The sequence below is a fragment of the Corvus hawaiiensis genome, chromosome 6, assembly GCF_020740725.1.
Source record: "Corvus hawaiiensis isolate bCorHaw1 chromosome 6, bCorHaw1.pri.cur, whole genome shotgun sequence".
Classification (NCBI taxonomy): Eukaryota; Metazoa; Chordata; class Aves; order Passeriformes; family Corvidae; genus Corvus; species Corvus hawaiiensis.
The window spans coordinates 8,552-34,580 of NC_063218.1; the positions used below are offsets into that span (position 1 = coordinate 8,552).

General features: G+C 47.8%; 1 long non-coding RNA gene across 1 annotated transcript; it reads right to left on the reverse strand.

The window, feature by feature from the left end:
- Window positions 1-442: 442 nt before the first annotated feature.
- LOC125328175 lies at window positions 443-2,827 on the reverse strand. The gene is made up of 3 exons (XR_007204578.1): window positions 2,789-2,827; window positions 2,373-2,452; window positions 443-619 (listed from the first exon to the last, which is right to left on the reverse strand). It is a non-coding gene; the product is annotated as an uncharacterized LOC125328175 (long non-coding RNA).
- Between the last annotated feature and the right edge of the window lie 23,202 nt (window positions 2,828-26,029).

Below are 26,029 nucleotides of genomic sequence, written 5' to 3' on the forward strand. Positions count from 1 at the left end.
AGAATCGTACGGTCAGAATGCTCTACCGCTCTTCACATTCTGACAAGTCCTAATCCGCTATAATGGATCGTTGCGGCATACAGCTGTGAATACAGCTCAGAACAAGACCTTAAAAGACATCCGACTCGACGCTTCTAAAGAGATATGCGATTCTGATGCGCCTCCGAGCTCTCGAGTCAAAGGATCGATGGTATCGGCACCGGGCCGAGGAGCGCCGAAAGCAGAGTCGCTAAGAATAACGCCCAGCGTTTCCGATAGGCATCTCAAAGGGCTAAGGCAAAAGACCTGCAACAGCAGATGCCCAAAAGACACAGAACATACAATAGAAAGGTGACACACACCGGGACTGCTCTGCTCTGCGCACCTCAGCATCGTGATCAAAAGGTGAGACTTGCCCTTTATGTGGCCTAAGGGGCCCCTTCCTGGACATCCTCACCTCCAAAGCTGACTCAAAAATCCCTCCCGGCAAGCCCTGCCCCAACACCTCACATTCATTCCCTCAGTGGATTGTAGCCCTCAACTTATCTCTCAGACATCTGGAGATGGGAATCCTCCTCAGGCACAACAGAAGGCCGGCTCACCCTCTGGGAAGCTCCTGTCGTCACCGGGCTGTCGTCTCCTAGTCAGCCACAATAAAGAAAACCAAACGTCACCACGGGAACTTAGTGGCGCATCTGCCAAAGCCCTGACAATTCCGCTACTCACCGTCTCCTAAGAAGGCCGGGGTCCTCTGGTGGCACGCTTCGGCCACGCTCCAAGGCCGACGCCGTCGTCACGGGGTATGCCTGGGTTAAAAGGAGACGAGGTATTGTGGCGTTGCTGAAACTTAAGTGGACCCTCCCTCCTCCTCCTCCCTCCCTCCTCGACTCGCCGCAACTCCACGGCCACAGATGTACCGGAAGGTACCTCGGAACAGATAACGTAACGGCTTCGTCGCAGAGTCCCGTAATACTTCCGGAGAGCTCGCGACGGTGGCGAAGCGGGTCCGTCGGCCGGTCGGCGAGGAGGTTCGGCATAAAAAAAGTGGACCCCCTGAAACACACAAATGACAAGGGATGCTTAGAGCTGTACCGGAACTTGGCACCCAAGGAATAACAAGTGGTTCTTACCACCAGTGACTTCTTACCTCGTTCACTTGACCTTGACTGCTGAGATCTGGCTTTACCTCCTAAGAACAAAGACAAAGAACAATGCTGTAACACAGCCACCGTTTACAGTTGCCCCACAAACACAAACGGCGACTGACCTTCCTGCGGGAACCCCCTCGCCCGGTCTGGGGCGCCCTGCCACGGATTTCATCCGTCTGCATCTGCAAGAAAGCGATGACAAAAGTCAGAGTCCCGCATGATAACTTAACAGCTCCAGGCATCCTATGTCAATCTAGGGATACCAGCTAGAGGCCAAACTACACCCTACATTACAGATTTCAAGGCCTTGGGACTTGTCCTACTACACCTATACACCAGACTACATGGCAGGGCAGAGCAGCTCCGGGCCAAACCCACGCAGGTACCCGTGACACAGGAAATGACAAACGAGGAGACGCAATGAAGAGAGAAAACTCTGGCAAGAGGAATGACTGCCAGGACCGAGAGAATGCGGAGCGAGATGATCTAGGCGAGACCGACGAGGCTCAAAGAAGATGCTAACGGAAGGGCTTATTCCGAGAACCGCAAAGATGGATGCCCGAGAATCGTACGGTCAGAATCCTCTACCGCTCTTTGCATTCTGACAAGTCCTAATCCTCTGTAATGGATCGCTGCGGTGCACAGCTGTGAATATAGCTCAGAACAAGACCATAAAAGACCTCTGACTCAACGCTTCTAAAGGGAGATGCGATTTCAATGTGCATCCGAGCTCATCGGTCAAAGGTCCGACGGTATCGGCACCCGGCCGAGGAACGCGGACGCTAAGGACGATGCCCGGCATTTCCGATAAGCCGGCCCCTCGAAGGGCTAAGGAAAAAGACCTAAGACGCAAGATGCCCAAAAGACACAGAACATACAATAGACAAGTGACACGACACACACCGGGACTGCTCTGCCCGCCTCGACATTGTGATCAAAAGTAAGACTTGCCCTTTATGTGGGCTAAGGGGCCCCTTCTGGGACATTCCCGCCTTCAAAGCCGACTCAAAAATCCCTCCCGGCGAGGCCCGACCCGGCACCCTGCTTTCATCCCCTCTGTGGGTCGTAACCCTCGACTTATCTCTCGGACGTCCGGGATGGGAATCCGCCTCCGGTGCAAAATAAAACTACCTCGCTGTCCGGGAAGTTCCTGCCATCTCCTAGTCGGCTACAACGAAGAAAACCAAACATCGGTACGTGAACTTAGTGGCACGTCAGCCAAAACCTGACAATTCCGCTACTCACCGTCTCCTAAGAAGGCCGGGGTCCTCCGGCGGCACGCTTCGCCCACGCTCCGAGGCCGACGCCATCGTTGCGGGGTATGCCTGGGTTAAGAAGAAACAAGGTGCTGTGGAATTGCTTGAACTCGAGGGGACCCTCGCTCCTCCTCCCTCCCTCCCTCCCCGGCTCGCCGCAACTCCTCCGCCGTTGCCGAGGCACGGAACAGAAAGTGTAAAGGCTTCATTGCAGAGTCCCGTACCACTTTGGGAGGGCTCACGAGGGCGGCGAGCCGGCTCTGTCGGCCGGTCGGTGAGGGGATTTGGCGTAACGCGAGTGGACCGACTAAAACGCGCAAATGACGACGGCCGCTTAAAGTTTAGAGTACCGGCACTCGGCACCCGAGCAATAACAACTTTTTCCTTCCACCGGTCACCGCTTACCTCACTCACTTGACCTTGACTGCTGAGATCTGGCTTTACCTCCTAGGAACAAAGACAAAGAACAATGCTGTAACACAGCCACCATTTACGCTGGCCCGGCACAGACAAACGGTGACCGACCTTCCTGCGGGAATCCCCTCACCCGGTATGGGGCGCTCTGCCACGGATTTAATCCGTCTGCGTCTGCAAGAAAGCGATGACAAAAGTCAAAGGCCTGCATGAGAATTTCACGGCTTCCAACCATCTCGTGTGAATCTAGGAATATCATCTAGAGCCCAGCTACAACCTATGTTACAAATTTCAAGTCCCCAGGCCTTGTTCTATTACACCTACGTGCCAGGGTATGCGGCAGGGCGGAGCAGCTCCGGGCCAAACCCGTGCAAGCACCCGTGACACAGGAGATGACAAACGAGGAGACATAACAAGGACAGAAAACTCTCTGCGAAAAGAACGACGGCAAGCACGTCGAAGGGCTAAGGCGGACGACACGAGATGCCCAAAGGACACAGAACACAACAATAGACAGGTGACACGACACGCACCGGGATCGCTCCGCCCTGCGCACCTCGGCGTTGCGATCGAAAGCGAGACTTCCCTTTATGTGGGCCGAGGGGCCCCTTCTTGGATATCTCCATCTCCAAAGCTAACTCAAAAATCCCTCCCGGCGAGTCCCGACCCGACACCCCGCTTTCACCCCCTCTGTGAGTCAGAGCCCTCGACTTATCTCTCGGACGTCCGGGGATGCGAACGTGCCTCGGGTGAGAAAAGAAGGCCGGCTCTCGCCGCCCGGGAAGTTCCTGCTGTCGCCGGGCCGTTGTCTCTTAGTCAGATACAATAAAGAAAACCAAGATCAAAGGATGAGTTTAGTGGAAAATCGCAACAAGTCGGCCGCTCGCTCGCTCCTAAGTGCCCCTAGATGCTCAAGGCCCTGGCTTCATCCCTGGTCTAAGGCTGCGGCTGCTATTACGCTAGGCACCCAGGGTAGCGAGGGACAGAGCTACGAGGCGTTTCCGTAAACGCACGGGACGCGTTTGCGTGCCGTAAAATACATAAATGCGGCCGCCGTGCTTATGGAAAAGCCTTAAGCGGCTCCCAAATAGACACCGTTTCCCACCGTGCCGCCTTCGAAACCCCCCTGCCGTAACTCCTAACCCGCTACCCTGCTCGCCCTCCCTCTCCCGGTCACGATCCTCAACTTCCCTATCGGTAGCCTCAATCTCGGACACCACCTATGACATGAGGCAGATCCCCTTTTGGACACAATGAATTTGCTGAGAAAATTTGAAGTATCCCACTCAACACAACCTGGAATAGCAGGAAGTTGCACTGCTCCAAAAAAAAAAAAACACCTTAGCACAAAACTAGAAATTATAAAACCACCTTACCACCCCTAAACATGCAACCCAAATGAGTGAACTTAAATACTCCCTGTGTTCAATGGTATCTTCTTCCCGATGTCTTCGAAGCCTCTGTTGCTTCAGATGCCAAAAGAACCTGCTGAAATAAGCAGAAAGAGCCTCATCACTGAAATGAGAGGAGAGCTCTTACCCCACTCACTCCCAGAGAGGGAATGACTCCCCTTGCAAAAGGCTGGGGTTAATATACCCCTGGCCGGGCCCGCCTCTCGTTCCCATGATGCCCGGGGAAAAGGGAGGAGCCAAATCCTGCAAGGTATAAAAGCCCTCCTAGGAGTTGCCACTGTTTGGCTCCTCTGACTCAAATTTGAGGTGAGTAAAGGGCTCGATAGAAAACTCTTCAGGGAAATGACAATGCTTTCTTTTTTTGCTTTTATATTGAGCAAAAGGGTGGCCGACCGGTAAGAAATCAAACTTTGTGTTTTGGGAACGCAGCTAGATAATTTGTTGCTAACTTGCATAATTATTCCTTAGTGATTACTGAGTAGTACTCCACCTGTGACTAAGTAGGGTAGAGAAGAATAGTAATTGTATTAATGATGTAACTCTCCTTGGAACCTCTAATTAGGGCTATATACATGATAAATAAAAATAAGAATTCTTAATACCCTCCTAAGTGCTATTAGGTCTGTGCCGGGCTCGCTCCCGTACGACGTTCGGTACCGGGGCTCGGGTAGGAGCGCCCTGAAATGCAATTTAAATCCTTAAATGCTCAAAAAGGGAGAGCTTCCTTTGATTAAACTCTTTAAAATGAGGAAACGGGCGGGAGTTGCCTCCACTTGAACCGATACAATGGCAAATTAATGGCTTCTCCCCTTCAATTTAATCCCCTAAGGTATTGGGATAAAAGGGGTTTTCCTCACTTTAAAACTCTCTGGCGCTGGAAAAAGGGGGATTTTTCCTCAATTCAAACCCTTAGAAAGGAGGGACAAGGGGGCTTCCCCCTCAATTTAAACCTTACAATGATGGAAAAGGGGGAGATGAAAGGGACCTCACATGCTGCCCCACCCGCTCGGGTGCCGCCCCTTGGCACGAGAGCTTTTCCCTGGGTGTTTTCTTGAAGCGATGCTCTTTACCCGGGTGCATCCGGCCGCTCCCCGGCTCCTGCGGAGTGCCGCGACCGTTGTTCCCGGAGCGTCTCTCGGGACGCCTCCGTCGGCCCCTCTCGACCGGCAGCTCCCTGCGTAGGTGTGCCCGGGGAACCCTCTGAAAGCGACCTCTGGCAGGAGCCGCCCCCTCCTCATCCGCACCGGTCGCGCTCGGCGCTGCCGTGCCTCGGAGCGGGGGGATGAGGCGGAGAAAGGTCCTGCCGGTCGTTCCTTCCCCTATGCGGGCCGTCGTCCGCCCCCGAAACGCCGGGGTGTGGGGCTTTCCTTTCCGTGGAAAAGGACCGGCCTTCTCGTCCGGGTGTACGTGGCCAAAATTGGGATCCCGCCTCCAAAATTCCCTATGTCCTAGGCTTGTACTTACCGAGGAAATTCCCCGCCGATCGCAAGCGATTACCGGTAATTGTTCTTCCGTAATCGTTACTGACTTCCGTTTCCTTTGAAGTGTTTGACGTGTCCCTCGAGGGTTTGGCCGGGTCGTTTATTTATGGCCCGTCCCGGCAGGCCCGGGCCGAACCCGAGCGCCCCCGTCACCGGTCCGCCCTGAATTTCAGTGAAATATTGATATTGTTTATAAATACTCCCTTTCCCTACTACTCGGTCTTTCCTCGTGTATCTGCAGGGAGAGGGTTTACTCCATCCTTTGATCCCGCTCGCAGTTCTCCGGCCCAAATGCCGATTCTTGCGGACACGATCTAAGCAGAAAACTACTAGGAGTGTTTGCTTTTGAAGTAAAAGTCTTACTGTACATCTGGCTGTACAATTAAAAAAAATGCATCTATTGATGGTCATTATGGGAAAGCTTTTCAGAGGAGAAAATACCCATTTTGGTAGCACAGATCCCATTTTGACAATACCGCGTTTTTGTGGGTTTGGGAATCCTGCCTGTACGAGACATCTGAAAATCGGTATTTTAAAATTTGATATTTGGAAACGGGGTCATTTTGATATTTTGGAACTTGATATTCTGCTGTTTTGAAATGGAATTAATTTGGTATTTTGGAACCTGGTATTCTGATATTTGGAAACCGGGTAACTTTGGTATTTTGGAACTTGGTAATTTGTAACGGGGTTACTTTGGTATTTCTGAACATGTTCTGGCAATTTGAAACTGGGTTACTTTGCTGCCTCTGAACGTGGTGCTCTGGTATTTTGAAACTAGGTTATTTTAATATTTTGGAACTGGGTATTGTGGTTTTTTGAAACTGTTTTTCTGGTATTTTGAAATTTGGGTTTCTATGATTTTGAACTAGGTTATTCTGGTATTTTGTTCCAAAATACCAGACAAATAACAAACAAAACAAAACCCAAAATTTTTTTGTAGGCTGGTTTTTTGGCGTATTTGTAGGCTTGCTTTTTTTTTTTTCCCCCTGTAGTGGTTTGGTCCAAAATACTCATTACTGTTTATCTGCTGTGAGATAAGAATTAGGAGAAATGCAAAACAGGCACCAAACTTGAAAGAATATAAAGAAGTTTATTAACAGACCTAAAAGAAGAAGAAAAAAAAAAAAAAAATTATACCACCTTCAGAACTCTCCTCCTACCCCCACCTTCCTCCCTTCTCCCACTGACAATGTAAAAAGACAACCCTTTAGATGTTCAGTCTCTTTACCACTTCCATAATAACCTTGTTCAGTCCATTTAGAAAGAGAAGTCTCTTCTTGCTCATGCTATGAAAACATCATCACAACGAGACAGCTGCCCACTTCCAAATATTGTTCAGTCCATTTAGGAAGAGGAGTCTCTCTGCCTGCGTGTGAGTCCTTTCCCCCGACTTTCAGCTTTTCCCGCAACTGCTTTCGAGGGTCCGCTCTTGAAGTTTTTTGGGGTACAATTTTAAGGTTGAGCCGTTCAGAAACAAAAACAGAGGCCCTTCTCCTTCCCTGGGAGCAAAGGGTCTTCATCATCTTCATCTTTAGGACTATCTCTGGGAGCATCTCTAGGGACTGAGGTTTTCTCCTTTCCCGTTTGGAGCAAAAGTCCTCATCTGGTTCATCTCTCCCTGTCCAAACTTCTCATGAAATTACAGCTGCGTCAGCATCTGCCTATCTCAACGCAGGTGCTTTTGCTCACGAGTTGAACACTCCACCCCCCATATCTTCATGAAATTACAACAGGATACTCTGATATATCATAGCTTCACAACAGAATTTCAGCTTTAAGCATCTCCTCTCTCTCTTCCCTCAGGTTTTCAGCTCTTCACAGCAATAAAAAGGGTTAATCTCACCTCGGCCTTGCAGCTTTGCAGCTGGAATGTTGAATTTTTCTTATCGCAGTGGAGAGGGGGGAGAGCCGAGCCGCTCCGGCTGCCCACGGCAAGGCAGTGGGGGGGGTTCCACGGCTGGAACAGGTCCATGGCTTCAGGATGGCCGTGGCCCGGCCCGGCCTGGCCCAAGCAGGGCCCGCAGCCACCTGTCCCAGCACCGGAAACGAGAGAGAGCTTGGAGGGGGAGTTTGCCTATTCTTAAATGTGGATCACAGAGGTGATCACAACTTTAAGTGGCTTAGAGAATTGTCCATATTCAAACTGGCCAGCTGATAGGTTCTGTCAGTTCCCAGAGGAAACTGTAAGCACCCCTTAGCAAGGACGTCCCTTCCGGGACTATGCTTGCTAACCTATGACACCCCCCGTGTTTTGTAAGATGAGCTTTTAGTGGTTTTGTAACCTCAGGGTTTGGTTTTTTTGTAATCCGCGCCTGGCAGGGACCTGGGGCGTCCCGGTCGAGTCTCTAGGCTTTGTTTGCTGTCTTCTGCTACAATTAACAGTTCCTGGCATGGGAACTGTTAAGTTGCAGACTATATGATGAGACACTTCCTGAAACAAATTAATTCCAGCTAAGTGACTCTTCCTACTCTGCGGTTCCTATACCCGGCCCGGTTTAAATCCGTACCTAGCCCGACTCTTCGGTCCTCCCGTTTCCTACCGCTCCGCTCGGGGCTTTGCACCTCACGCTCTTTCCTCCCTCGGTGGCGTCACGGCGGAACGTGGCGAGGTTTTGGCCGGCGCTTGAGCTCTCCGAGATGATCTTACCGAGAATTCTTCTGCTTTTCGCTGCGCCTGCCGCAACAACGTTTGCTCGCTAAAATAAATGCTTTCCACGATGAACTGAAGGTGCGAGGCAACGAGTGCTGCGCCGTTGGGGAGGAGGATAGTTTGGCGAGGGAATTACACGGATCTGGAGGCTTGGCAGAAAGACCTCTAAATGTAGAAACTGAGGATGAGATAGAAATGAAAGCAAGTTTTGATATAGAGTAAAAGATGTTTTGCTGCGCTAGTGATCGCTGCATAGCTGAGAAGGCAAAGGTTGGAGATGAGTTGGAAGGAGATTTTTAGGATGAGGGCAAAGGTACGTGACTACAAACAAAGACATATTTTTCACCAAGTAAATAAGTCTCAAGAAGAGCATAAGTAACTAGAAAACATGTTGTTACCAAAAAAGAGATATATTGCAGGCAGATAAGACACACTGATGTGGCAAATAGAAGAAAGGTCTGAGAATTTTCCACTGTAAGCTTAAATTGTAACTTACTCTCGTGATTGGATAATAATGACTATAATATGGTAATGGTAGTAGCTATGATAGGCTATAAGCAAATGTAAAAGTATTGTGTATGGTGCTTATTGGTTGTCACGTATTAAGATACTTGGCAAAGAAAAGTATATAATGTTTTGTAACTTGAACAGAAAGCGACTTCAGGTGTGCCTACGAGCTGTAGCCGGCAGCTGTAGGGCTGGCTCTGGATACCCGCTCCCTGAACTGCCGTAACTTTGCCTATGCCGTAAACGGCTTTCGAGAGAGCCGCCTGAAGTCCGGACGTCCTTTGTGGACGCTTTTCCTATACTGCGCGGCAATATTTTTCAGCCTAAGGACAAAGAAATACTTTCTAAGGTTTGGATCCCGTTCCAGTGCAGCAGAACCGAATCGATCCGCTTCCGCTCTGAAAACATCGGCGACGCCAAACTGAGCTGCCGGCACGAAGCGCTTCGCCGTTCCTACCCTGCCTGTGCCTCGCGCCCTGTTTTGTCGTATCCTACGCTACCGCGCTACGGGCTTCCGGGCGCGAGATTCGTCCCTGAGAACCGTCACGCCGATATCCTTGAACGTTCCGATTTCAATGCCGATACTCTGAGAACCTCCTGCATTCCGTTCCCTAGTACGGCAACGAGCCCTCACCCACCCTGCATCTTCAAAAAGTAGCGTACGAGGTTTAAACGAACCTCACGGTTTGATGGGCACCGTCTGGTGAAGAAGGGGCAGTCAATAACTAACTCGTGTAAGCACAAGTTAACTATTGGGAGACAGCAAATGTTAGTTCAGACAGCAGATGCTAATTACACAACCTAAGAAGCCAAATTCACCCTAATCTTGTCAAGATAGAGGGGACAAGGATTATCTCAGAGGCTGCTGAATCATTCCTCAAAGGACTACGCATGCCCAGGGAGAAAGGTGAAAAGTGCACTAGGAGGATGACTACTGGCCTTCATCACAAAGACCCCCGAGGAAGAAGACGAGCCTTCCTCGGTGCGACCGCCGGGACGTACGGCGTGTGCGTGGCCCACGTGCTAATGATATTAATGACTTCCGAGAAATAATTTGTATAACCGCACCTGTCCCGAGGAATGTGATGAATATTCATAATTTAACCCTTAATACTGTGTTGTAGGGAGCACCGGTGCGTGTGTTTGGAGGAGCGATCCCCACGCGCCCGGCACGCCAAGTAAAGCAAATACCCGCTTCTCTGACTCTGTCTCCGAAGCGTCTCCTGGCCCGGTTGCGGCGCGATTCATCCGGCGCCCCGAGATGGGACCCTCTCTGCCCGGCTGCCGGATCCGGGGCTAAGCGGACCTCCCGGTCGCGACCCTGAATTTTCAAGGGGAGCTCGGCGGTCCTTCGGCTGATGGCAGGGGCAGACAAGGACCATCTGCACCAAATTAAGGGATTTGCTATTCCTTTTAAACACAGAAATACCTGCAGGTCCGGGGTTCGAGTCCCTGAGGGTGGGTTGAAAGTCCCGAGGAAGACTGGGCCTCCCAAAATTAGTCCTGGGCAAGAAAAAAAGTACTTTTAAGGGGTTGGACCCCAATTTTTAAAGGGGTTGGACCCCACTGTGAAAGGTACCTTTAAGGGGTTGGACCCCACTGTCGTGTGCTATTGTACGGCTATTTTTGTTTTGTCTGTTGCTATTCTGCTGCTGCGTGAGAGCGGATGAGACGTGCCGTCAAAGTACGAAGCGAGCGAGAGGCTCTATCTGCGGTTCCGTACCCCGGCGACGGGCTCGGCCGGAGAAAAGCGAAGCGGTTTGGCAAAGAGCGAACGAGCGTAAATCACGTAAACCGTCGGTTTGGAATTCAACCTTACTGTCCGAAGGGGGGTGGATTTTAGAGGAGAAAGATTTTAGCTATTGAATTGAAAACATCCAGACCCCCGACGCCTTTCTGATATAGCTCCATCTGATTTCCCTTTTGAAATCCCGTGTTAAGTGTGAGAAAACAGTTGTGAAGCTTGTATTTGTGTACATGTATTAATTGTGAGAGAAAGTGGTATTGTACTTCTACTAGAGGGAGTGGGTGGTGTCCAAGCTGCCAGAGGAGAGAGCTTGGTATCAGACTAGAAAGAGCAGGAATAAACAACTTGGCAGAAAATGAAAGTGCAGATGATGTTAAAGGGGAGAGCGGCAGAGAATAGTGAGAAATTTGAGAGGAGCTGGTTAGAAAAGTACAGCGAGTGTATGTAAGAAGAGATGAGGAAAAGGCAAAAGCAATGGCAAAGGTGATGGCAGAGGTTGTAAGAATTGTGGACATTGCGGTTAATAGGTTTGGGTGTTTAGCTCCCTTTTCTGCTTGGCGTTTTGCGCGGAGCTGTAAAGCTCCCGTTACGTGGCGCTCGTGCGGAGCCGAAAGGCTCCTGTTTGGAGGGCACCGGTGCCCCTGTGCCTTTTGTGTTTTGTTGTGAAAAGCCAAAATTGGCGGGTTTCGGTTCTGAGGTGAATCCGGAGCTCCTATCTCGTGGGGAACCCTCCCCTGCCACCGGTCTGTGGTTTATTGTGGAGAACTAGAATTGGCAGATTCTAATCCTGCAGGCTATTCTGCGGCTCCTGCCTTGTGGGGATGGTGTTGTCCCTGTGCGGGCCCAGGTATTTGTCGTGCGGCCTCATCTGCGGGGGCTGTAAAGAAACCTATGGGGAGAACGTTTTGCTGTCCTTCCTGGGTTAATTTGTTAGTCACCTCTCTACTCCTGGGGTGGACTTGGTAAAAAAAAAAAATTGAGATAAGGAACGATTGGTTACTAAAAGATGATTGATTACTAAAAATGTGATTGGTTATTAAAAAAAGAAAAAAGGCAACTCAAATGCCTGATTCACAGACTGCAACTCTTGCAAAACTTTTAAAAGCGGTCTCGCTCCCTCCACTGAAGAATCAATTGGAAGAAACCCCACCGAAAACCTGTGGGAGACAACAAAAGTGGTGCAACAAGCACTTCATAGAATAAAAACTAAAACTCCGCTTGAATAAGTTAATGCAATTAAACTCTTGTTTCGCTCAGATTTTTTTTTGGGGGGGAAGTTTGTTTCTTTTCTCTTTTCTAGGAATGTCAAATGTCCCGACATCAAAGATAAAGAGAGCGGTTTGAGAGCAAGGAAACTGCAAGCAGCAAAATCACAGCTAGATGTGATAACCGTTGCTTCGCTGTCACTTTGTGTTAGCCCCGTAAAGTTTTACTTCTTTTTTAATAATCGGTCTAGTGGGCCAGATTTTCACTTTTCTTTTCTAGGAATCTACCGACACGTGAGATGGAGCTGTGTGAAAACCAAGGAAATTTAAAGTGTCACCATAATTGCTTGCATTGTCAGTCGGTTAATGTTTGTAATTTGTTTGTGTTTTCATTGCAAGTGACATTGCAAAAGACTTTCATTGCAAGTCTTGATTTTGCAAGATCAAATAGTAGTTAAAGCATTCTACATATTCTTGAGTTTAATTTTTGTCTAACTTGTTTTGTCTTTTTACTGAAAAATGGTGTGGCTAAGGTCTTAGGGATGTATAATTTGTTTCAACCAATATTATCCTGAGAGTTGGTATAAGAATTTATACGTATTTGAAATCCTACAAATATGGACTAACCTTCCCTGTTCTGCCTAAGACGGCATCAAAATTATTATAATCTGGCTAAATTTTTGGGATTTTCTAATTAATGAATTAAAGAATCTTGACAAAACACAAGCAAATGCTACATGAGAAATGATTGAATCCCCCTTCCTAAACCAAGAGGGATACGGAAAAGCCTTCTACCAGCTCTCAAACTAAAGTGCTGTTCAATCTCATGCCATATGTCTTAAGAGGATGTTTTAACTTTTCCTCACCCCCCCTATTTATAGCACATTCTGCAATCTCAGTTGTAGGTGCAGAATGGGATGAAGGCAATTTATTCACCAAAAAAAGAAAAAAAGGCTACTTGAGGTAAAAAGAAAAAAAAGAAAAACCTATTGGTTTTTTGTATTTGAAAGAGAATTCATTTCATTTTTAGTCCCACCAAAAATAAAGCCACAGTTTGTAGTTTGTGTCAAGATTAAATGACAAGAGTGCTATAATCTGTCTCCTGGAAAACAAAGCATAGCCCTGATGTAAAGATATGTTTGCATGAGAACATTTTGTATGAAAATGTTTTGTGTGTTAGTTTTGTATCATAAAAACTAATCCTTCATAATGTATAGAATTATACAGCAGAGTAAGAATATTATTATAACGAAAACTGTATAAAGAAGCTACAACCAAAGAAGCCTCCTGAAGATACCTGACTACGACTTTAAAGTGTAAGTTAAACCACTAAGATAAGTGTCATAGGTTAGCAAGCATAGTCCCGGAAGGGACGTCCTTGCTAAGGGGTGCTTACAGTTTCCTCTGGGAACTGATAGAACCTATCAGCTGGCCAGTTTGAATATGGACAATTCTCTAAGCCACTTAAAGTTGTGATCACCTCTGTGATCCACATTTAAGAATAGACAAACTCCCCCTCCAAGCTCTCTCTCGTTTCCGGCGCTGGGACAGGTGGCTGCGGGCCCCGTGTGGGGCCCAGTGGGCCCGGCCAGGCCCTGCTTGGGCCAGGCCGGGCTGGGCCACGGCCATCCTGAAGCCATGGACCTGTTCCAGCCGTGGAACCCCCCCCCACTGCCTTGCCGTGGGCAGCCGGAGCGGCTCGGCTCTCCCCCCTCTCCACTGCGATAAGAAAAATTCAACATTCCAGCTGCAAAGCTGCAAGGCCGAGGTGAGATTAACCCTTTTTATTGCTGTGAAGAGCTGAAAACCTGAGGGAAGAGAGAGAGGAGATGCTTAAAGCTGAAAGTCTGTTGTGAAGCTATGATATATCAGAGTATCCTGTTGTAATTTCATGAAGATATGGGGGGTGGAGTGTTCAACTCGTGAGCAAAAGCACCTGCGTTGAGATAGGCAGATGCTGACGCAGCTGTAATTTCATGAGAAGTTTGGACAGGGAGAGATGAACCAGATGAGGACCTTTGCTCCAAATGGGAAAGGAGAAAACCTCAGTCCGTAGAGATGAACCAGATGAGGACCTTTGCTCCAAATGGGAAAGGAGAAAACCTCAGTTCCTAGAGATGCTCCCAGAGATAGTCCTAAAGATGAAGATGATGAAGACCCTTTGCTCCCAGGGAAGGAGAAGGGCCTCTGTTTTTGTTTCTGAACGGCTCAACCTTAAACTTGTACCCCAAAAAACTTCAAGAGTGGACCCTCGAAAGCAGTTGCGGGAAAAGCTGCAAGTCGGGGGAAAGGACTCACACGCAGGCAGAGAGACTCCTCTTCCTAAATGGACTGAACGATATTTGGAAGTGGGCGGCTGTCTCGTTGTGATAATGTTTTCATAGCATGAGCAAGAAGAGACTTCTCTTTCTAAATGGACTGAACAAGGTTATTATGGAAGTGGTAAACAGACTGAACATCTTAAGGGTTGTCTTTGAACATTGTCAGTGGGAGAAGGGAGGAAGGTGGGGGGAGGAGGAGAGTTCTGAAGGTGGTATAATTTTTTTTCTTCTTTTAGGTCTGTTAATAAACTTCTTTATATTCTTTCAAGTTTGGTGCCTGTTTTGCATTTCTCCTAATTCTTATCTCACAGCAGATAAACAGTAATGAGTATTTTGGACCAAACCACTACAATAAGATAAAGGGAAAACCCATTCTTTGACCAACTCAGGCCTAGGGAAAAAAAAAAAAAACCAAACAAAAAACAACCAACCAACCAAACAAGACCGAGAGAAGAGAAATACCCATAGATAGTGAAATAACAAATCGGATGATCCCATTAATAAGAGATGTTGAAATTCCAGGGAGATCAAAATGGGCTCCCCCAGTGATTATCGAACTACTGGAAGGGGTACAGCTGGTGTCAGTTAAACAATATCCACTAAGGCATGAAGCATGAGTAGGAATGGAACCAATAATTAGTAAATTTATTGATCAGAAGTTGTTGAGGGAGTGTAGATCTTCCTGCAATACCCCAATTCTACCAGTACAAAAGCCAAATGGAAGTTATTGATTAGTTCAGGACCTGAGGACACTTTACTCACAAAATTACAAAGTGACTGAGTGTGGTTTTCAGTTTTAGATTTAAAGCGTGCTTTCTTTTGTCTGCCATTAGCTGAAAGCGCTCAGGAAATTTTTGCCTTTGAATGGGAAAACCCCAGAACAGGGAGAAAAAGCCAGCTTACGTGGACTGTATTGCCACAAGGATTCAAAAATAGACCCGTGATATTTGGAGATCAATTAGCCGAGGAACTGGAAGCCTGGATGCCGCCGCTTGGGAAGGGAAGGTACGCTCTTGCGGTACATTGATGATCTATTAATAGCAACGCGGACCTGTGAAGACTGCAAGAACTGAACTGTAACTCTTTTAAATTTTCTGAGACTAAATAGATATAGAGTCTCTCCTGAAAAGGCTCAGCTAGTCCTCCAGAATGTTACATATCTGGGGTATGAACTGGCAGGAGGGGAGAGAGCCTTGAGAGACAACGGGAAGGAGGCAATTTGTCAAATGCCCTGGCCAACTGAAGAACCAAAGAACTGAGAACTTTTCTGGGAACGACGGGATGGCGTAGATTACGGATCTACAACTATAGACTCATTGTGAAACCTTTATACCGACTCCTAAAAGAGACTGGGGGAACTGACCTATGCTGGACACCAGAGACTAATAATGCATTTGTAACTCTGAAACGTGAGTTGATGCAAGCTCCGACACTGGGCATACCAGATGTCACTAAACCTTTTCTGTTGCTCTCACGTGAGAGACGAGGGCTGGCGCTGGGACTCGTGGCACGGAAAGTGGGACGGTACAAAAGGCCGGTGGCTTATTTCTCCGAGTGGCTGGACGTGGTCGGCCGAGGAGAGCCCGCCTGCCTGCGTGCAATGGCAGCCGTGATCCTGAACGTAGAAGAAGCTCGCAAGTTCACTCTGGGACAGGAGATAACTGTTTTTGTCTCACACGGTATCAGCAGTGCTCACACAGAAAGGAAATCACTGGTTAACCCCATCTCGCTTTCTCAAATACCAGGCTGTCCTAGCAGAATCGGAGAATGTGAGTATCCAAGTAACTAACGTTTTAAACCCAGCAGCTTACCTCCAGGGCGTGGCTGCTGAGGAGCCTGTACGGCATGACCGCGTTGAAACCGTGGAGGCGGTTTACTCTGGCCGCCCGGACCTAAAGGACTCTCCGCTAGAAAATGCGGCAAACCGGTTCACCGATGGGAGCGATTATGTCGAGAATGGTAAGCGGCTCGCTGGGTATGCGGTTACAACCGCAGACGCTGTCGTTGAGGCAAAACCGTTACCTGTGGGGACATCGGCTCAAAAGGCTGAAATAATAGCCCTAACTCGAGCCTTGGCATTGGCCGAAGGAAAACCTATCGACATTGGGACCGATTCGAGGTATGCTTTTGGGGTGGTACACGCTCACGGAGCTATCTGGAAAGAAAGGGGTTTATTTACCTCACAGAAAAAATCAAGCACGCTACTGAAATTGTACAGTTACTGGAAGCAGTGGTAAAACCTTCAAAAGCGGCTATAATGCATTGTAAGGGACAGTCCCAGGGTAACGCTATCCCTGAACTGGGAAATGCTATGGCAGACAAGACAGCAAAGGCAGTGGCCGGTGGGGTTCAGCTCCAAGCCCTAGCTCTAATTCCTTCTAGCATCCTTCTAAGTAACAAAAAACCCCCACCATACGATACTGATAATTTAAATTGGACACAAGAAGACAAGGGACAAATGAGCACAGATAGGTGGGCTAGGATAAAGGGTCTCATAGTCATACCCAGAAAACTGTTAAAATTATTTATCCAAAGCGAACGTTGCATCAGATCACCTTACATTACAGTTCGTGAAGGTTTGAAGAGGTATGAGACAAACTTACAGCATGGTTACCCAACTTATCCTGGCTTAAACAATTGTTTGTAATAGCTATTTGTGTTATTGCATTGTTACTTGGTGTTTGTATTAGTAATTACTGTTGTATGATATTATGTACCTGGAATTGCGATGCCTATGCTCCATGGCACAAGCATAAACTTAGAACTAAAACAGAGAAGGGTTCTTACTTTAAAGACATGCAAGATTTGTAAAGAATTACAAATAACCCAAGAAAAGGGGAGTATTGAAGAAGGGGCAGTCAATAACTAACTCGTGTAAGCACAAGTTAACTATTGGGAGACAGCAAATGTTAGTTCAGACAGCGGATGCTAATTACACAACCTAAGAAGCCGAATTCACCCTAATCTTGTCAAGATAGAGGGGACAAGGATTAGCTCAGAGGCTGCTGAATCATTCATTATTTAAAGCCGTGGCTCAGTTAAAGAGCAATACCAATTAAGCTCCCAGATAAAAAGCCTGGGGGATCGGCGTTGGTTTTTTTTCCATTGTTCCTTTCGGTGGCTTTTTACAAGCAAGCTATGAAGCGGACAAGCCGCAGGCGTGCTTCAACGCCCCTTGCTGGGACTCGCTCCGGGCTGCTGCCGTTCCACGGTGCGAGGGGACCGGAAAAGCCACGCGACCCACGGCACCGGCGGCACTCGGCGCCCGGGGGCGGCCCCGCGCTCCCGGAACCGGGCGGAGCGCGGCTCGCGGCACGGAAGCGGCCCCTCCGGCAGGCGGGGGCGGCCCCGCGCCGGGAGACCCCCGCCCGCCCCCGGCGCCGGGCCGAGGGGGACCCGGCGGCGCGCGGCTCGCGGCACGGAAGCGGCTCCTCCGGCAGGCGGGGACGGCCCCGCGCCGGGAGACCCCCGCCCGCCTCCGGCGCCTGCCGAGCGGCACCGGTGCCGGGCCGAGGGGGACCCGGCGGCGCCCGAGCCCCGCGCACGGACGGCACGGAGCGGGCGGGACGACCGGGGGCGACACGGTTCCGTGCCGCATCGCTCGCCTGCCGGCCCGGCGGCGCTCACCTCGGCTCCGCGCGGCTCGGACCGGCGCGGCTCCGTCGGTCCCTGTCGGCGGCCCGGCCCCCAAATTCCCATTCCTCCTCAGAAATTCCCCAGCGGCCGGGAGTGCTCCCGCGCGAGACATTCGGTGCCGGGGCATGGCCGGAAGCGACCTCAAATGCGGTGGCACGCTCCGATTCAAACCTTTCAAAGGCTGGAAAAGCCGGAGTTTCTTTCAATTTAACCCCTGAAACTGAGGCAACGGGGGTTGTTCACCTCAATTCAAACCAATGCAATGGTAAATAAATGTGTTCTCCCTTTCTATTTAATGCTCTAAGATAACAGAAAGAGAGGAGTTTTCCTCAACTCTCTCAAATGATGGGGAAAGGGCGATTTTTACCTTCATTAAAACCCTCAAAAAGCAGGGGCAGCAGGGCTTCCCCCTCAATTTAGAACTTAGGTTGATGAAAATGGAGGGGTTGCCCTCAATTCAAACCAATAAAATGGTAACATCCGTGCTTTCCCCTTCCATTTAAAATGGAAGGGGGATCCCCTCGTTCGAACACAGACAATAATGAAGGAGGAGTTTCTTCCCTCCGTTTAAACTCCTTTTGTTCTCGTAATCCCCATTTTTTCTGAGGGCACGGGGGGAGGGACTGGCAAGATGAAATCAGAAGGGAAAAAGAGAAAGAACCCCCCCCCCCCCCCCCCCCTCAAACCCACGCACCGGCTCACCTGCTTAGCTGCAGCTGCCTGGCACCTCCTTTGGCAATGCTCCGCATCTAACTGCATCCGAGTGCTCCCCCAGACCCTGTGAGATGCTCTCACCGTCCTTCCGTGAGAGACCCCCCCAGGAGCTCACCGTAAGCCCCTCTCCTCCGACATAGCCCTGCAAAAGTGAGCTGAGGAAACCCCTCCTAAAACGGCCCCCGGCAGGAGCCACCCTCTCCTCACCGTCACAGCTCACACCTGGGGCTGCTCTGCCCCCTCATCATTCTCAGGGCTCACACCTGGGGTTGTTGCCGGTCCGAGTGTGAGGGCAGATGCAGAAAGGATTTGCTGCTCCGTCCCTGGACGGCTCGTTGTCTGCACCTGACACGCTGAGACACCGGGCTTTCCTTTCCATAGATAATAGATAGTTGATGCCAGGTGCAGGTAAACTGTCAGTGATGCCTTTTCCTGGTCTTAAAATCAAGAGGCATACACGGTTAGAAGGGGAAAAGGGATTGTACCTCGGTATTTATTTGTAAGGATCCTTAGGTGTACGGGTCCAGGTCATATGCATCGAGATGCACCCTGCCGAGTCTTTTCCTGTGTCTCTCTTCCCCGTCCCCCCCCCAGCATTGGGTATAACATTATAGGCTTTACTAATTAGCATATCTATCAAAGATTCCCCAATGAGAGGCTCAAGTGAGCCCCCCCTCCCCAAGGAACCTTCCCCTGGATGGTTCTATCTTGGTTTACAGAATATGTTCTGGAGAGGACCTTGGGGTCTGGGGCACGCTGATCCCTAACTACGAAGCTTCTAAAATGTTTAGTCTCTTAGCTTAACAAACAAGTCCAAGAATGTAGGCAAAAAGCACTAGGAATACAGAAGCTGTAAAAAGGTATAACAGGGGTATAAAAGAAAAGGCAAAAAATGTTCATGGCATCATTTGGTTTGGTTTTTGAAATATTTTTTTAAACTATAAAGTGTTCCATAAGTATGCATGTGACTTTTGAGAGTTGATATACGAGACTTGTTGAGCTTTTGACGGGGTAACCGTCCTTCCCGGACCAGGGTAACGGAGCAGAGGAGGCTGCTGTTCTGCTAAGTTCTTTATTTCATAGTCTCATAGTTTTCTTGAAGGCGGAGTTCAAAGGGGGTTACGTGATAAAGCCAAGCAGCAGCAGCAACAGCAGGCAAAACCAGCCTCTTCTATATGTTCTATATGCTCCATATACTCTATATGCTTTATATACTATACACACTATACATGATACACTCTATACAATGTACTATACGCTCTATATTTTTTCTTACAGAAGTGTGGATTATATTTCTTAAGTGACCGATAAGATTAATACACGATTCTAGTTTTTCTTAACCTATCCTGGCCTAATTCTAACAATGGTAAGCCTTACACAAGTACTACCTAGGTATTACACAGATTTGCGTATGCAGTTTCTATCGGCTCTTATTGTTTATGTGAACGCTCTATCTAAAAAATATGAACGGTGTAATTCTATCTATATTTTGTCTAAAGTAAAGAATTCTGTGAAAAGGTAACACTGCTGCGGCAAGAACTGCGTTTAAGGTCTCTGCTACGGCTTTTTAATGTTTAAGGCACTTAGCATATATTTCTACTGAAGTTAAAAATCTATGTTTCTATTTCACTTTGGTGTGGCTTCATGTATCTCAGCCTGTCCAAAGGTTTTAATTCAATCCCTGTGCTTTGGCTTCCCTCTGGGCCTGAGTCCAGAGGAGTTTTCGCTCCGACAGAGACTAAATCTCTCGCCGGTTTTAGAGTACTGCATTGAAAGTCTGTGTGCTTTCTCTTCTATCCCTGTTCCGAGAGCGTGCTTTGGGAACTTGTGTTATCTGTGAGAAGGTCATAATATCAGAACTACTGATTTCAGTGCCTTTATCTGAACTTGATGTATTGTTATCTCTATTATTGTTTAGATGCATTGTTTTAGACAGAACTAGGGGGCTGGAAGAGAAAATTGAAGGAAAAAGGTCATAGAGAAGGGGCAGAGAAAGTAGAGAACAGTGTGACAGTGACCCGCAAAGGCCGTGCTGTACCCGGGCCTGTTTGCGGTTCTGGCGCTTTTCCTGCGTTATGACTTTCTGTTAAGAAATAGAAAGTTAGAAACATGCAAAGTTTGAAATGTAGAAAGTTTGAAATGTAGAAAGTAAGAGAGGGAGGAAGTTAGAAACAAACCGATTTAGAAGAGAAAAAAGTTTGAGAGGTAGAAAGTTAAAACCAAAGTTAGAGAGGCAGGAAGTTCAAAACATAGTGTCTCACTTTGTGATGTGTATCCCCTATCACTGCCCCGTGCCCAGAAATTATTTTGTGCCTTTCTGTGCCATTAAACGGAGCCGGGGGGGGGGGGGGGGGGCCGGAAACCTGAGCAAAATTTCTTCAAAGGAGTTTGCAGCTTGTTCAAGGTCACACAGAGGTAGAGACTTTTTTTTTCAGCTGCGGCAGCAGAGCGAGAGTGGGGAAAGCACCCTGCTTGCTTTCAGCCAGTTTTTCAGCTCCTTTTTCTTTCTCCAGAGAGAGACGGACAGCTGAACGTTTGTTTTCCTGGGACTTTGATTTTTTTTTTTTTTTTCCCTCTGCTGGACTGCTCAACATCAGAATACATCGGGAGGAATTTCCACCGAGGCCTTGGCCCTGGAGGTGGGCCCGATGCCCCGTCCCAGTTCCGAGGAGAGAGAGATCTACGGCAGGACTCCGAAATTTTCCCAGGTTTCTCTCGGCAGAGTGAGAGGTGTTATTATTTAGTATCATTATCCTCTTTCTGTGTGTTTGTTAAATAAAACGTTTTTATCTCTTTCACTTTCCTTTGAGGAAATTTTTTTTTTCCCCCCAAACCTGGTGGGGGAGGGGTGGTTTGCAGCCTGCCTTCTCTCAGAGGATATATTTCTAAATTTGGCCAAACCGGCACACATAGTCAATTAGAAAATTAGTAAGATAGAAACAAGATTAGAAGCATAGAAAGGTAGAAACAAAGAAAATTAGAAACCAACAGAGTGAGAAAAGTAGAAAACAAGAAACAAACACAGTTAGAAAGGAAAAAAGTTAGAAAGGGAGAAAAAAAACAAGGAAACATGAAAAATAAGAACAAACAAAGTTGGAAGGGCAGAAAGGCACAAACTCAAAGTTAGAAAGGAAGAAAAGAAGAAATAAGTAAGTTTAGAAAGGTACAGAGTAAGAACCAGAAAACTTTAGAAAACTACAAATAAGAACCAAAAAAAGTTAGAAACAACTAAGGTAGAAAGTTAGAAAGGCAGAAAGCTAGAAATAAAGTCAGAAATGTAGAAAATTAGAGTAGTAAAAAGTTTGGAAGGCACAAAGTTAGAAAAGTAGGAAGCTAGAAAGGTAGAAAGTTAGAAACAATGAAGGTTAGAAGGGTATAAAATTAGAAATAAGGTTTACAATGTAGAAAGAGAAGTAAAAAGTTAGAAAGAAACAAAATTAGAAAGGTAGAAGGTAAGAAACAAAGTTACAAACAAATTTATACTTACAGAGGTAGAAAGTTAGAAACCGGAGTAAGAAAAGAACAAAGTTAGAAAGGTAGAAAAATAGAAACAAAATATTAGAAAAGAAGAAAGGTAGAAAGGTAAAAAGAAACAAAGGTATAAACCACCAAAGTTAGTTAGAAAGGAACAAAGTTAGAAAGATAGAAAGAAAGGTAAAAAGTTAAAAGGGCAGAAAATTAGAGGCAGAAACAAACAAACTTAGAAAAAAAGAAATAAGAAATAAACTAATTTAGAAAGGTAAAAATTTTGAAAGGTAAAGGTACAAAGCTAGAAAGGAAGAAACAAAGTTAGAAATGTAGAAAGAAGCAAACAAAGTTAAAAAGGTAGGAAGTTAGAAAGATAAAAAGTTACAAACAAACTTAGAAAGGTGGAAAGTTAGAAACCAACCAAGTTAGAAAGGCAGAAAGTTAGAAAGAAACTAGCTTAGAAGGGTAGAAATTTAGAAAGGTAGAAAAGTAGAAACAAAGTTAGAACAGAACAAATTTAGAAAGGTGGAAAAGTAGAAACAAACAAAGGTAGAACAGAACAAAGGTAGAAAGGTAGAAAGTTTAAAAGGTAGAAACAAATCAAGATAGAAAGTTAGAAAGATAGAAAGTGAGAAACAAACAAAGTTAGAAAGGCAGCTATTTAGGAAGGCAGCGAGGTAGAAAACTATTTTTCTATTTCTGGAACATTTTTTACATTTTCTTTTATTGTTATAGGAAACCCAAAACAACAGCAACGTGGAGAACGTAAGACTCATCCACCACCCACACCTCCTTTAGCTTCCACACAAACCCCCCCTCGCTCTCATCTCAAGCGCTCCACTAACTCTTGGCACTCCACGGGAATGTGGTTCCCGGGAGCCTCCAAATTGTCCTGCCTGAAAAACCCTGGCGCCGGCACGGTCCCCGCCCAAATCTTGGTGATGAATGTCGCCTCGCAGACAGGCCGGGACCGAAGGAAAAAAATCCCAGCTGGTGGGGGAAAAAAAAAACCCAACCTGGCTGGGATTTTTTTAATTGCAAATTTAAAAATGTGGTGAAAAAACTGAAAGGCAAAAATCACACACACAACGTTAGAACCATTCCACGCACACACTCACAGGCAGACACAAGCACACAGACAGACAAACTCTCACAGACAGTCACACATGCTCACACTCTTCAGTTTACACACTGACTGCAGCCCTTCCTCAAAACACTCTACTGATGAAGATGCTTCAGCACATCTTCCAGCTGCTGCTCCTTGAAAAAAAACCAGTAGCGTCGGTGACGGCAGAGAGCCGAAGACGCCTCAGGGACCTGCGAGACAACGTGAGGCGGTCGGTGAGGGGCCGAAGGCTAGGAGTTATCCCCACGCTGGGCCCATAAATTTTCTACCCAAAATCCCATAGAAAAGATATGAACCTTTAAGTTTTGAAACGGTTCTTCTTAACCGTTACCTTGCCGGGGCAGGGCAGCTCCAACCGTAAATAGCTCATGGACAAGGTGCTGCGCCAAATATAAGCAAAGACGACGAGAGGGCTTGAGATAACTCTCCAGAAGATTAATTCTCCAGCCCGATACGCTTTAAGGCGACAGAACCTACAGAACTACCGTGGCCATGTGAGGAGGGTCTAATACGCTCCGTATAGAAGTCCAAGGGAATAGGACATGAACGGAAGGCACTACCAAAAGTGAGAAGGAAGATGGATGAGAACGTCTCCTGTACTTCCTCTGGTCTCAAAAAGTAAAAATGTAAAGACGCTGGAATAAGCCCGATCTGGAAAAGTAGGCGAGCAGAGACCCCCCTGCTGCCGATACAGTCCAGAATGATGCCAATAAAGCATTGAGACATAACAAAGCCCTATGACACGGAAGACGATGGACACAAACTACATAACATAGACACAAACTACATAACACAGAGAGAAGTTAAAACTGCCCAGCAGTTTCACCTGATGGACCCAAGATTCCTGCTGCAAGATGAGCCAGAAAGCGATGATGCCAAAGGAAAGAAGGCTCTACGGCAATAGCACGTGATGGTGAAACAACTCCTTACAAGAAGTTAGTGCCAAAGCTGTGAAGAGGATGCTCAAGAAGCTCAGTAGGCCTAGAGAAAGAGGCGATGACTGCCAGGTGACCGCTCCAGACCCAAAGGTGGGCTCCTCGGGCGAAAAGATCCGTGATGACATCGAGACTCAAAGAGGGCAGATGACACAAAGCTCACAAAAACGTGGTATGGAACTGCTCTGCCCGGCAAAGGGTCAGGTGATGCTGAGGAGAAACCATCTCCCTTTACTTCCAAGGGGCCCGGCCCGCTACATCCCTCTCCTCTAAGCTAACTTCAAATTGCCCCCTGTGCTTCCAAAGGTTTTCCCTTCTCCGGACCACCGGTCCCAACACTTAGCTCTCAGAGATGAGCAGAAAAAATCCATCCTCGACAGAAAAGAACAGGTGGGCGCTGTGGATGTCAGTACATTCCCTGTAGGCCGCTTTGGAGGCTGCAAAAATTCAGAAAGAAACTTCAGACTGCGATGAGACGTCCCAAATGTGACCCCTTCTGCAACGCCCCCCTCCCTCGTAACTGCCGAGGCTAATCGCTTACCAGCCGTTTCCAAACTTCGGCTCCACACCGGCTCATGGTACCTAAAATGACAAAACAGAAAACGTGACTATCGCCCTCCAGAAGATTAATCCCTAGGGCTCCTCTACACTGCTGCCCCGGCGCACCTCAAATCTTCATCCGACTCTGGAGGTGGCCTGGACGATACCCGCAAAGTGAAAAGGTACACGCTTGGCACACCGCCGCATACCTCTCGCCTATTAGTCACCCTGCCTAAATGCCGACTCGCCTGCTCGCCTCTGTTCCTTGGCACGCCTAGGGCGGCGGCAGTACCTGCAAACAAACAAAGCAAAGAAACATGCTGAGAGACTGAAATCACAACCCCCCCCCTCCAATTGAAGCATGCCACACCAATACATTAAGCTTGCACCCACCTGGCCACTGGGCCAGGACGTCTTGTGAGTGGACCGTTGAAAAGGAACAAACAACAATGGATGCTTAAAACTAAACCAGACATTAATACTGGAGCAATACCAACTCCTTCTGTCCACCAGTCACCGTTTACCTCGCTCCAACCTTAAACATCAATATCCGGCTTTACTTCCTAAAAACAAAGACAAGGAACAACGCTGTAACATAGCCACCATTTATGCTTGCTCTGCAAACACAAACAGTGACTGACCTTCCTGCAGGAACCCCCTCTCCTGGTACAGGGCACTCTGCCACGATCTTAATCCCTCTGGATCTGAAAGAAAGCGATGACAAAAGTCAAAGAGCTGCATTAGAACTTCACAGCTCCAGCCATCCTGTGTCAATCTAGGAATACCATCTTGAAGCCAAACTACAACCTACACCACAAATTACAAGCCCTCAGGCCTTGTCCTATTATACCCATATGCCAGACTATGCAGCAGGGCAGAGCAGCTCTGGGCCAAACCCATGCAGGGATCCATGACACAGGAGATGACAAACAAGGGGACCCAACAAGGAGAGAAAACTCTGGGCTAGATGATCACAAGGACCGAGCAAACGAGGAATGAGATGACCTAGGCGAGACTGATGGTGAGCCAAGGAGGCTGCAAGAACCCTGGCAGAAGAGGATGATAACAGAAGGACTTATTCCAAGAACCGCAAAGACGGATGCCCGAGAATTGGACGGGTGGAATCCTCTAGCTATCTTCACATTCTTACAAGTCCTCATCCCCTATAATGGATTGTTGCAGTGCACAGCTGTCGATGCAGCTCAGAACAAGACCTGAAAAGACACCCGACTCAACGTCGCTGAAGAGAGATGTGATTCTGATGCACCTCCAAGCTCACGAGTCAAAGGATCAATGGTATTGGCACCGCACTGAGGAACACCAAGAACAGGGATGATAAGAATAATGCCCAGCGTTTGCGATAAGCATCTCAAAGGGCTAAGGCAAATGACGTGCGACACGAGATGCACAAAAGACAGAGAATGCACAATAGACTAGTGACGTGTACCGGGACTGCTCTGCCCTGCGCACCTCGGCACTGTGATCAA